Source organism: Sebastes umbrosus, chromosome 1 (genome assembly GCF_015220745.1).
Source record: "Sebastes umbrosus isolate fSebUmb1 chromosome 1, fSebUmb1.pri, whole genome shotgun sequence".
NCBI classification, from domain to species: Eukaryota; Metazoa; Chordata; class Actinopteri; order Perciformes; family Sebastidae; genus Sebastes; species Sebastes umbrosus.
Genome location: NC_051269.1, coordinates 15,019,630 through 15,032,592, shown reverse-complemented (window position 1 = coordinate 15,032,592; position 12,963 = coordinate 15,019,630). Strand labels below are relative to the sequence as shown.

The 12,963-nt window shown below is 38.3% G+C and overlaps 1 protein-coding gene across 2 annotated transcripts in view; it reads right to left on the bottom strand.

The window, feature by feature from the left end:
• tox2 (TOX high mobility group box family member 2) overlaps nt 1–3,646 on the bottom strand; it is a 137,666-nt gene extending 134,020 nt beyond the window's left edge. For both annotated transcript variants that reach the window (XM_037769762.1, XM_037769747.1), the window contains exon 1: nt 3,263–3,646. The gene's annotated coding sequence lies outside the window, so the exon portion shown is untranslated. The remainder of the gene's footprint in view (nt 1–3,262) is intronic.
• Nucleotides 3,647–12,963: the final 9,317 nt, after the last annotated feature.

The window sequence follows — 12,963 nt, the reverse complement described above, 5'->3', positions numbered from 1 at the left end:
GTGCATCTTTGGATGGATGGGAAAAACAACACTGAATGGAAATGCTATCGACTCTTCAAGCCCATAAAGACGTAGACAAGAAGAGAAAATAGTCAGCAGATTAATTGATAATGAAAATGTTGCAGCCTTACTATATATAAATGTCTCACATTATGGATGCCAAAAATATCCCATATCCTATATTCTGCTCATTAACCAGCAACAGTCACAGCATGGGAAACATTTGCAACACGTAACATTCTGGACATAATCTATCTCTGAATTATATCAACAGTATACCATATTATTGATAAAATACAGCTTGCATTAAATTAGCCTTTATAATGGCTGTATGTTCATTAACAGTTTAATTGCAACAGGCTATCTACTACAAGTGCAATATGTGTAATGGTATCATAAATCCACAAAGACACATTAACAGTCTTTTATGTTTTTGTGTAAATTAAATAATTATTTTGTGTGTAATTATAAAACATGCACATGGCACTGGTTTGGAATGCACATACAGTAGACTATACAGTATTTGTGCATCTGTTGAAATATTGCATAATGAAATTCTCAAATGTAGATTGTGAGAGATAGTGACACCTCAATCTGAGCAGGAAGCGATCATCTTTGCAGTGATTAATCAATTCATAATACTGTTAAATTAAATTAAATTATGCAGTCATGTTGTAAAGGGGTTTGTTGCACGTGAAACCTATTTAAATCAATGGCAACACTTGAAAAGGTCACGTTTTCTGTTACATTTTTTGCTTTTGTGGTGGAAACAGATTCATGAGTCAACTCTGTTCAGCCACCAGCAGTTGGTTTCAGTCGAACATTCTTTCAGTATTTGTAATACAACTGTCTCTTCAACTGTTTCAACTATGTCAAATGTCTCAACTGCAAAATTTCAGCTGTGAACACACCTATATTTTCTTAAAAAATATTGCGCGGAGCAAGTGATGTAGGTTATAGAGCGACTATCATTGAAAGTTACATGGGATACATGAATCCAGGGAAATAACCTACAAGTCGCCATTACTGCGATGGCGTATCCCTACAATAGGCTACAAGCACGTTTGAATGTAAGTTGTCCTAAGAAGCGTACAATTTTCTACTTTAATCTTTACTTTCTTTGTATTGTTACTTTTGACGATGTCTACGAGTTTGGGAGGAACCTGCGCAGTTCTCAGCTGCCTAATGTGGTGAAACTTAGCTAACGTTAGTTAAGTTAACATTGCTTAGCCAGCGTAGTTAAAGACGTTAAAGGACTAAAGCAACGTGTACGGGCTGCAATGGTCCAACAGAATAAATTAACTGAATTACCTAACTGTGACGTTATTGTGAAATCTAACGTTAGTTGCTCTAACTAGAGAAACCTAATGACCACAAAGTAAACGTCATTAATCTGTCGGCATCACTAACAGAACACGTACAAAGTGTTAACTGGCGACTCAGTCGAATGTGTCATGGTTGCTCTTAGTGACGGCAGCTGTGTCCTCATAAAAGCTTACAATTTTATTTATTTACTTTTATTGTTATTTATTTACGATAGCCGCTAGTAACGTTGTTATGGTTGTTACGGTTTTAACAGTTGTAACGTTACGTTCTTACGTTATTATTTTAACACAAACCATGGTGTTTTTTCTAAAATAGTTTTGTTGCCTAAAGTTAACAATGTTAATCACGTGGCATTGTGCGTTTCTGCATGTGTGATACAAGGCTGATATAAAAATATTTGGTATGTATGATTCAGAAACGTCGACATTCAACGTATCCCGTGGTTTACAGAAACGTACAATGGCAAAAAAAAATCTGGCGACTTGGTTGTTACATCATATTGATAATAGAGATGATGCATGATGCAACAAATTTTCAATAAATATCTATAAAAAAAATAAAAATAATAATGGTCACTCAGACTTGATGTTTATGTAACTTAACAAATACAAGTTCTGTATTTTGAATTAAACTAAAAAACAGACTGCAGTATGAACACTTCAATCTCTTGAACACCTCTTGGAACCTCATTCTATATAACCATCTTGGTGAATAAAGTAGCATCAAATATTTATTAAAAAAATAGCCGTATTAATCATAAATATTCATTGGCACAGGATGGTTATCCTCAGAGAAAATGTATTGACAGAGCCGGCATAACATTCTCCAATTATTGGACAGAGAAGCCAGTGTACCAGAGAGAAGCCTGTCCTTACCACATCTTATTCATCTTATATATCTCACTATTGGTTCTGATCTAATATTCTCTGTTTGCATCTCAGCTCTGGTGGCCTTTCCACAAATCAGGTGTTTAGTTTATATCCCAGCGGTAAACAAAATGGGGGAAAGTTCACAATGAAGCAATTTATTTGAATGTCGGCTTCCTCCATTTGCATCGTATATCCAATAGCTTGTGCTGTTGCAGTTTAACAATGTATTTATTTTGTTGGTCTTGTAATGGTGCATTAGGAAACTCAGATTTTTACCATCATTAACATGTAGCAGAATGATAAAAGCAATTCCAAAACAAGATGGATTGTACAAGATAAGGTTTATTTTAAATGATAAAATAAGATCTTTTGAGTCATTTTTTCTCACTGCATACTGTAAAACGATACAACAAAAAGGAACCATGTGTTATCTAGTCATCACTTCTGTTTATCTAGCTAATTAATCTTGCACTAGTAATGAATCATTCCTGTCATCTGTGAGAAAGACATATACTCTCAGTGCTGTGCAAAGCAACACAAAGTCTCACGCTCTCATCTAGTCAGCGACAGACTCACTGTCTATTATTTCCATCCATAATGTGCACAGGTGCAGCTTAATTCAATTGGAAGACGTTGCTGTGGTTATACACAAATACGTCTCCGTGTTACCAGTAAAGCCGTTGTCATGGAGATGATAAGGCTTATATAAGCTCAAATGTATTTTTGTTCAAAACGAGTGCATTGTCTTCACTGTGCTCATTTCATTATGATTCGTTTATACCCACACACATAACCGCGATTGATTCAACTGTCTCTGTCTTTTTTTTCCCCAGACAGGCAGAGTATAAAGCAATACATTTTAACATGCTTTTTTTTTTTAGATGGCTAGTAAGGCATGAAGGATCTGCTCTCAGGCAGAGACATTTTATGCCATCTGCAAAAGTTGATAACAGGCATTTTTGCATTTTCCCCCTCAGTATCACTTTCATCTGTCACAAGCAGAGCTACAGCCTTGATATTAAAAACTCAAGATGTCTGGTTTCACAAAAAAACAATGAGATCCTTACCTTTCAGCCGATGGAAAATGGGGTTGTCAGTCACTTCACCTTTAACCTCCTGTCTGCCTCTAGATCCAGCAACCAGCAGCTTTCAGCAGAGGATTAAACAGCTATTGACAGAGGAGTGACGTGATTGACAAGTTAAGGTTTCCTTCCTTGTCAGAAGGGCCTCTCTGTGTCTGTCTGTCTTCCTAGAACTCACATTTCACATTCCAGCGTGACTCGAACAACTTCTGAATTTCTCTGCTGTGAAATACGAGTTTCTGGAGCCCCGTTTTTCACACCGTTTGCCTAAAATGACTTCTGTACATCGACAGAGGGGAGGGTGGGGGATAAAATTCTTGAATAAACTAGCATTTGAGTGTTATGTAAAGTTCTTACTTTACGTGCCTTGAATGGGGTCTCTCTCACGGTGCCTGTATGTCCAGCGTTCATCAGTGCAGCAACACCTACAGTCTGCAGCAGACGCTCATCTCAGTTGAGGGAATTTTCAGCCTCAGTGGAACATGTGGGAGTACGTAGTTACTGTATATTCATTTTAAGCCTTTGACTGTGTTTAAAATGAAAGAGGGGCAGTTGGCGGTGGGTAGCGTCGCTTGAGCTTCAAACAGACAATGACAAAAAAGTTGAATAACCTGTTTAGTTATGATTTTGTCTGGAGAGCCCCTACTTTCTCCAGGTACATGCTTCATTTATACTGTTGCTAGATGAGAAGTATTGTGTTTCTGAACATTTTGACTGCTACGTAGAGAGAAAACTACGGAAGCCCTGAAAGGCAAGCGCGATTTTTTTTTTTCTGGTGATCCATTTTCTAAGTCTGACCTAAATTATTTTCTCTCCTTTGTTTATGACTTAAGAACAGGTGGAACAAAATTGCCAAGTTATTGTCAATAGACTGAAAACGTGAAAAAAGTAGTAGTAGAAGAACTAGTAGTAGAAGTGATAAAAAAAAAAGATTTTAGGCAGATCTTTTTTATTATTTTTCTTTTTTAAATAACTTAAAAAGCCTAAAAGGAAGAAAAATCTTCTACATATTTTCCCAAAGAAACAAAAAAGTATCTTATAAAAATCTGCATTTTTTTTTTTTACTTAAAACCTTAAAAAATCAGCCTAAAAAAAAGGTATTTTTTTTTGTTATTTGTTTCACGGACAAAAAAAGAATCTTAGAAAGATTATCCTGTTTTGAAGTCATAAACACAGGAGAGAAAATAATTTACATCAGACTTAGAAAATGTATCACCAGAAAAAAAAAAAATTCTCGCTAGCCTTTCAGGGCTTCCGTAGAAAAAAACAGAATACTGGAAGTAAAAAATGAAGTGGTGTTCCTCCTAATGTTCCTGTCAGATGATACAATATGTATGGCAGGTAAGTTAGCTCTATATCAATAGGAAGGGACAGAGAGTAATAGCATGAGGCGTAAAGCTGGAAGGACTTGTCTCTCCGTCTATCTCAGTCATCTGGACCCAACCTGTCCGCAGTCAGAGCCTCTCGGAAGATTTGCTGCCGGTTGGGGAATTCGTGGCCGAACGATGCGTCAGGGGTTGTCATATAAAATGTGAGTGCTTTCCCCTGAGTAATTTAATCACAGACTTTTATGGAGGCATCAGCCAGCACACTGAGAGACAGAGTAAAAGGATTCTAATTGGACTTCTTTCATTCAAAGTAATATATGGAATATGTGGTATAATTACAGCGGCCGGTAATGGTCTGTGGACGACTGAAATGCTAACGCGCAATGATTGGTTTAATGTGTGCTCATCAGGGGGAATTTGCACCGTATTGACTTGAGACTTTTCTTTGAGGGTATTTTGTTTAGGCTTGTCAGGCGTTACCGCGCGGCTTCTTTCATAACCTCCTAACCGCTCATTTGCGACCATCCAGGATGATAGAATGATTGAAAACTTTGTCTTCTCAATAAACGAAACTTGGCAGAAATGGTCTATTATGTGCCAAATGAGTAATTTGCGTAGGCGATGTCTGAGGTCAACTCTTAAAAAGCTCTTGAATAGTCTGGGAACTCTCTTATGCAACTGTGCTGTTTCAATAGAAATTGCTGTCTATTTTATGGCTTGTTAGCCACTTTCATTTCACCACCACGGACGTGAAATTTATGTGGCAGCAGATTGTCATTGTTCTTCCAGGAAGGGGGGTTTCACACCTTATCTGAAAGAGATACAAGTTATGTCATCCATTTTCAGTGCATTTTGAATTGATCTATATTATGAAGTGAGATAATTACAGTTTGTCAATTTGTAAAAAAAAAAAAAATTCTCACAATATCAGTGAAATACAAAAAAAGCAAATTTCTCCGTTGATATTTTACATATTCATACATTTACAGATATGAAGAAATTAAATGTAAAATTATGTTAATTTTTTTTTTCTTTTGTTACTGATTGAAGCTTATAGCCAAAACTGTATAAATATGGACGTAGTCTCTGTGACGTCACCCGTAGGTTTCTCAAGAGCTTTTCTTGTGAAGTGGGTGGCTCCGTCGCCATCATGGCAGTGACGACACAGCCTAATTCATGGCTAATCCAAAATGATGGTGGTGGTTATGGTGGAGTATTTATATAACTTTTATGTATTTATGTAACTATTAACTATATTGCAAAGGAGGGTTGATATAAACATAAATGTAAGTTGAGAAAAAGAAGATAAAAGACCCCTCACCTGCTCTCCCAAAACCTTAGACTACCCTGGGCTTGAGTTTGCCATGTTATGATGCGAACATATTTTTCCTGCTAAATGCAGTACCTGTGAGGGTTTCTGGACAATATGTGTCATTGTTTTGTGTTGTTAATTGATTTCGAATAATAAATATATACATACATTTACATAAAGCAGGCATATTTGCCCACTCCCATGTTGATAATATTATTATATACTGTACTAGACAAATCTCCCTTTAAGGTACATTTTGAACAGTAAAAAAAATAATTTTCGATTAATCGCGATTAACTATGGACAATTATGCGATTAATCACGATTGAATATTTTAATCGATTGTTTTTTGTACCAGGCTGTAAACATGTTTATTTCTGCTGTAAAGTTGGGCATTTTAACATGGGGTCTATGGGGACTCACCCAATTTTGGAGTCAGCCTCAAGTGGCCATTTGAGGAACTGCAATTTTTGTCACTTCACTTCTCAGCAGTTGCAATTTAATCATACAACCTATAAACATTTTTTTTTTTTTTAACTTTCAAATATTTATTTACCTCTTTATCAACTTTTCTAGTTCTGAATACAATACATATATTTTAACATGAAACATAATACTCCTTTCTTCAAGAAATCAAATGTCATGCTTTTTACACACAACCTATAACTAATCAATATTTTACTGATCTTTATCAGAATGTGGTCTATACCACCAAAACCACCGTGACACCTCGCTCCTTGTTCCTGACAAATCGTACATCAAACTCTAACTGCATTTGCTGTGACAGAGAAATAATTCTTTACTGGAAACCAGGCCGTTCCAGGGCGGCTTGGGAGTTGTCGAGCTGCATGCTACATGTTTACGGTACCTTGGGCCTTTCCGTTCACATCAGCCGACTCATTTTTCTGTTCCTCGGCTAAACCAATCAGGTGAATCTGCTGTTCCACACGACCTCTGTGCAGCATGTGTGTGTGTGTGTGTGTGTGTGTGTGCAGCACCAGCATCATTTTAACCATAAAGCATACACAGCATATTTTATGTAACAGTGATAGGAAACTCAAAATGACAGAGTGGTGTTTTATAGTTATTTCCCTCCACATGGACTTGTCTAAGAGATTTTTCATTTGCGTCACATGACCTCGTCTAGATGAGCTCCAGACCTCTGCTCCTCCATATATACGAGGGAGAGGAATGCATTTTGCCTAACAATTAGCAGCGTAATGTAACCTGATGACGGCGCCACCCAAACGTTCAAAACATTAGGCCTAGTCACACTTTCCATCATCTCGCTCATCATAAAACATTACTGAAATGAGATCCAGGTTAGGAGAGTGTGTGTGTGTGTGTGTGTGTGTGTGTGTGTGTGTATGTGTGTGTGTCTCAGAGAGAGAGAGAGAGAGAGAGAAGAGGACAGCGTTTCACAATCCTCAGATAAACTCAATGTGACAAGATGGTTACTTTCTCCCTCTGCTGTGACAGTTAATTCTGGACTAGGAAAAATGTCAAAAATGTTTAGCTGTGCTTGAGCGGAGTTAATTACAGAGCCCAAGGCAACTCCGACTAGGGCTGCTAATGGCCTTGACTTACAGATAAAGCTCCGTTTACCAAGACTATTTTTTTAGCTACTGATCTAATTTACTTAAAATCAAACATTTTGGCAGCGGCAATTAGATTGTCACCGTTTAGGATAGAATTTAGATCACATAGCGGCCCGGTTTCGTTTCACCTGCCGCCGTTAACCGGATTAATGCTTGTCACCGCTTTTATCATTTTGTAACACTGTAGTGTGCACAGTGTTAATGTAATGCAAATGTAATTTATTTTGGATTTGTCATTTTCATGAGACATCTCAACACATTATGTGCTGTTTGTAACGGCTAGATAAGACCACTCCTTAATAGCAGTTTCTTATATTTCCTATTGACCTATATTATACAGAATAAAAGACTGAAACAATGCAGTTTCTGCTGATGTGAGATAAGGATGTGAGGACAAAACAGCAGAAGCATTCACCTCAAATTTCTCTCTAAATTCACAAGATGTGTTAGTCATTCACACAAGAAAATTTGCTCAGTCTACATTCTGCATGTTATTTCTTTAATCTTTCTGTCCAACTTGCTCATGGGTCGGACAAATGCATGAGAAACGAAACCACATACGTGCAAAAATATCCTCAACACTAGTTTGACATTCATGCTCCCAACTGTCACCACCTGACATTTAGACCCTCTGACCACCTATAAAACTCTTTCTCTCTCTTTGTCTCTTTCCTTCCTTTGAGGTCACCGAACCACAGTGTTAGTGTTTTCAAGCCGCCCTTACATGTCTTTGTGGTTGCATCACTTCCTCCTCGCAGGTCCCTCTCGGCGCTGCTGCATTGACACGTGAAAGTCTATGAAACAGCAATCAAGACATCAGTAGCACCGGGGCCGGAGCCGAGTGAACCCAGTCCCAGAGATCGGGACCCAGAGATGGCCCGTGAAATGAGTTGGAGTTGAAAAATCACTGGGGGGAATATTCCACGCTCCGCTGCCAATTTCACTATCATAATCAACCCCGAGCTTGTAGAATGATATTATAGGGCCAAGTATTTTTTCGCTGACACTCTAAACTGTGCATAGATTTTTTTTTTTTGTGGTGCAGGAGATAAGAGGGCAGATAAGAAATATTGTGGGGGCTGAATTGTAGATTGTGCAAAAAAAAGAAAAAGAAAAGAAAAGTAAAGTGCTGAATTTTTGTTAATCTGATTTTAAATGTTTAAATTTGTAAATTAGTTTTATGAGATTGAAGCTTGGTTGTCATGTATTAATTGCATCCGTAGATGCTGACACTGTGCAAAACCGTTTAAAGGAAAAAAGTGCAGAGACAAATGTTTTGACCATCATCAGCGTCTGTAAATCTAAGAGGCCATATTAATCTCTATTGTTATCCATCAGGTGATTACTGATTATTAAAGTCTATCTCAACATTTTTAAATCCTGCCCAATCTTACACTATAGTACTACGAGATATACTAAATATCTAAATACAGCTTCTTTAGACGATACATGAAACATGTTACCACAAATACTACTCGATATATTGTATCAATAAATGTACATTCAGGTCTATTGACACAGATTTACTTGGACTGACAACATCATATGTGGCACATCTAAGGCCACCTGACAATAAATAGTTTTTACGAGACATGGTTGCATTGTAAAAAAAATAGTTCCTCTCTGGAAATATAAATGGAATAGCCGTGTCTCAAAAAGTACCTTGAAAGTGTTTTTTTTTTTTAGAACAGCATTCTTTCCGGGCTGAGGTTTATTGTAAACCACAACTGGGTAAAGTTCAAATTATGATTTCCCACATTTGATATTGCTTTTGATTGACCGAACTCTTAAGTAGTTTTCTTAGAATTACAACAAGCCACACAACCGAGACATTGGGGGAAAAACCTGTAACACCATCAAGCAGTCCCTAATGTGTCTGGCCCTGATATAAGAGAATGGAGAGGGTTTGACTGCTGATCATATGACACATGGATGTGTATATTAATGTGAATATGCTCTGAAAATGCTAATTAAAAGCCATGCTGTTTTTTAGAATTCATCTGTCTCTGATATGGACATTTATATTGACTTGCATTTTGAACAAAAAATCAGACAGACTCAAAGAAGGTAGTGAAGTAGTAATGTTCCTAATTGCAAATCAGTATGTTGCACCAACTTACCTGAGGAGACACAGTAAGCAGTAACTAATTAGTTATTGTTTGTGTGCCAATAGCACCTTATGCAGATTGATCAGGAGGGATTTGTTTAGAAATTGCTCAGTATGCAGATTCACAGATATTCAGGAAGTAAACGTTAGACAGTGTTTCATTAAAGTTGCTAAATGCAAGATTGCCTCCGCACGGTTCTCAACATGGTGACGGCTGAGGCAGCAGCTAACGGTGCTAACAGTGCTAACAGTGAAAACAACAGCAACAGTGCTGACAGAGCTAACAGAGCTAACCTGAGTGGGAACCAGAGGGTGGGTGATACGCTTCCACAACCATGCAGTCGGTCGGGACGCTGTTATCAGCTGTAACCGCCGTATGAGAGCAGTGCAGAGCAGCGACCGTGAGCTGGCCAGTAGGGCACGCTCACATGCACGAACATGCACTAAAAACACGTCTGGCAGCCCGGCTATATCAACAAAGCAAGGACAACAACGAGAAGCTCAGATTACAACACACACAGAGGGAGAGAGACTTCGCTCTCTGCTCAGGTAGACATTACTCCTCTATATCTTTACATAGCAAATAGTTGTTTGCTGCTGTATTAATGCTCTGGGTATCGAATAGAACAATAACTTGGTGGTGATGTGTCTAATTTTAGCCCCTGTGTTACTATAACAGACTTGTCAATCAATTTGACAGTGACAGCAGGTTCCAAACATGAGTATTGAGTTTTGGAGGTGGGATGACACATTTATTTACATTTGTATTGCAGATTACACCTACTGGAACCAGTGGGCTACCTCTGGGTCTGAAAGGTGAAGCCAATGTGGAACTGCCTTAAACTTGCTTTCTTTCTTACAGCCAGCAGGGGGCGACTCCTCTGGTTGCAAAAATAATTCTGATTGTATAGAAGTTTATGAGAAAATGACCCTACTTCTCACTTGATTTATTACCTCAGTAAACATTGTAAACATGAGTTTATGGTCTGAATCACTAGTTTCAAGTCATCTTCAATATAGCATGATGTTCATTTAGTAAATTATGGTCCCATTTAGATTTAAATAGACCATAAAGCAGGGGATGCTTTAGGGCCCGGTTACCTTGTAATTGACAGGTCGCTACCACGGCGTTGTCTGTGTTTTAGTCTTAGAACTTTAACCCTTTCACAGTGTGTTTTCAGTTCCTGAAAGTTAATTGTAACATTTTGGTTGCCTAAAAATGTGTTATTCAGCGTTCGGTTGTACTTAGCTCCAATCTCTTGTGTCAATTCTGGTTGCAAAAAAACAAGATGGCGACAGCCAAAATGCTGATCTCAAGGCTTCAAAACCGTAGTCCACAAACCAATGGGTGACATCACGGTGACTAGGTCGACTTCTTATATACAGTCTATGACTGGAACCTGGTTTATGGACCCTGATCAGACCTTCTTCCTGTGTCTCATCTGGAGTTCTGAGTCTGAAAGATGAATAGGCTTCCTGAAGTTGACATAGTGTTCTTTGTACACTCTTTTATACTAGTCTAAGGTTGTATAAACAGTTTAAGATTCAAACTGTACCACAAGACTTGATAATTAAAAAACATCCAGGTCCATCCAAAAATATCTCCCTGAAATTCCTGAAAAGTTTTCACTATCGATTTGAAAAGGAGAGAGACCTGCGTGCACGGAGGAAATCCAGATCAATACACGTCTATTATAGAGTACAGCAGGAGACCTTTGTAAATCTATATGTATACCAGGGAATAAGCTCCTGCCTCAGTGTGTGTCTGTGTTTGGCCTTTCTTACTGTAAATCTCCGGGACATCGCACAGATCTCTCAGGCAGCCAAAGCCAGTCGTCTCCATTCATTTGCACCGTACATCTGCCTCTGGTATGAATATGGCTGTCAGTCCCTTAAAGACCATCACAATAGAACACGCTCATTAGTATTGTGTTGCACTGTGCTTCAGCATCAAGCGCCTACCACCCTTGACTAATTTTCTGTTTGTATCGAGAAACAAAAGCTCTCCCAAATCCCCCCGTGGGCTCCGGAGTGGCTTTACTGCACATCAAACTATGCTAATTACCTTTTGCATGATTAATTGGACCAATTAGAATTAGTAGAGGAAGAAAATGATTCTTGGCAAGGTGCGAAACATTAATTAGTCATGAAAAACGTTTATTAGTGTTCAAATTTAATCTCGCGGAGCACAATGGGATTAAGAGGAAAAGACAGTTAATATGTGGCGTGTTCAATCACTCTCGGCTGCAGATGGAATAATGAGTGTCACTGCTCGCATTGTGCTCCGACACACACACACACACACACACACACGCTCCATCCCCAACCACAGTTACTGTACTGTTAGAAAACACCCATCTTCATCCATCATACAAAGTGGCAGTTGTAACACAAACATTCCAGCTCTGATTGATGAGTCAAGACCATACAAACGACTTATACACAGTAATCCCGTACAAGATTTATGGCCCAAAGGCGATGCATTACAAATTTGCAATAACAAAATCAACAACAATAGCGGCGACGGCAGCACCAGCAGCTAATGGTGATTTAGCTGTGGCAGCATTTATAATGGTACGATATGGCATCGGTAATAACAATGTTGCATTACGCTAGTTTACACACACTAGTGTCTGTAGCATGGAAAATGACAGCTGCGGGGCGGTTGTTTACGATGGTGAGAAAACAAGCAGGTAAGCTACAGTATGGGCAGTGAGGAGTGTGTGGGTGTTTTTCTCACAGTTTGAACATTCATGCAATAAAATAACAACAGGGAGTGGCTTCACACTGAACTAAACCTCGGCCTATAAAAGATTGAAGAACTGTAATCTGCACACACATACAAATGGTTGGTGTTTGGTGATCACTGCACCATGTAACATGGCTGCAGATTAAAGGTATTAGAAAATGATTTCAGACATTTTTTCCGAGTTGTTTAACAAAGTCTGCTTACAATATGTTGTAATCTTCTCTTTTACTCTCTCTTTCTCTCTCTCTCTGTCTGTCTGCCTTGTTTCAGGGGAAACACCCAGTCATGTACCTAATGAAAAACTGTGAGTTAGAAGTGAAACATGAAACTTAGAGAAATCACACTTCAGTGTCTCTCCATATCATAGACACAATCTAACAAGGCAACTGCTTCAGTAATGAAAATATTTGCTGGCTTATAACGATAATAAGATTATCAAAGTGTGTGTGTGGTTTTGTCACTTTTCTACTGTATCACAAAAGCAAGTTGTTCCCACTTTGACAAGGTTACTGTTATGCATGTACTGTATATGTGTCAAAAACAGACTGGTGTTCTAAAATATGTTTTAAAATATATCGCATTTTCGGCTAAT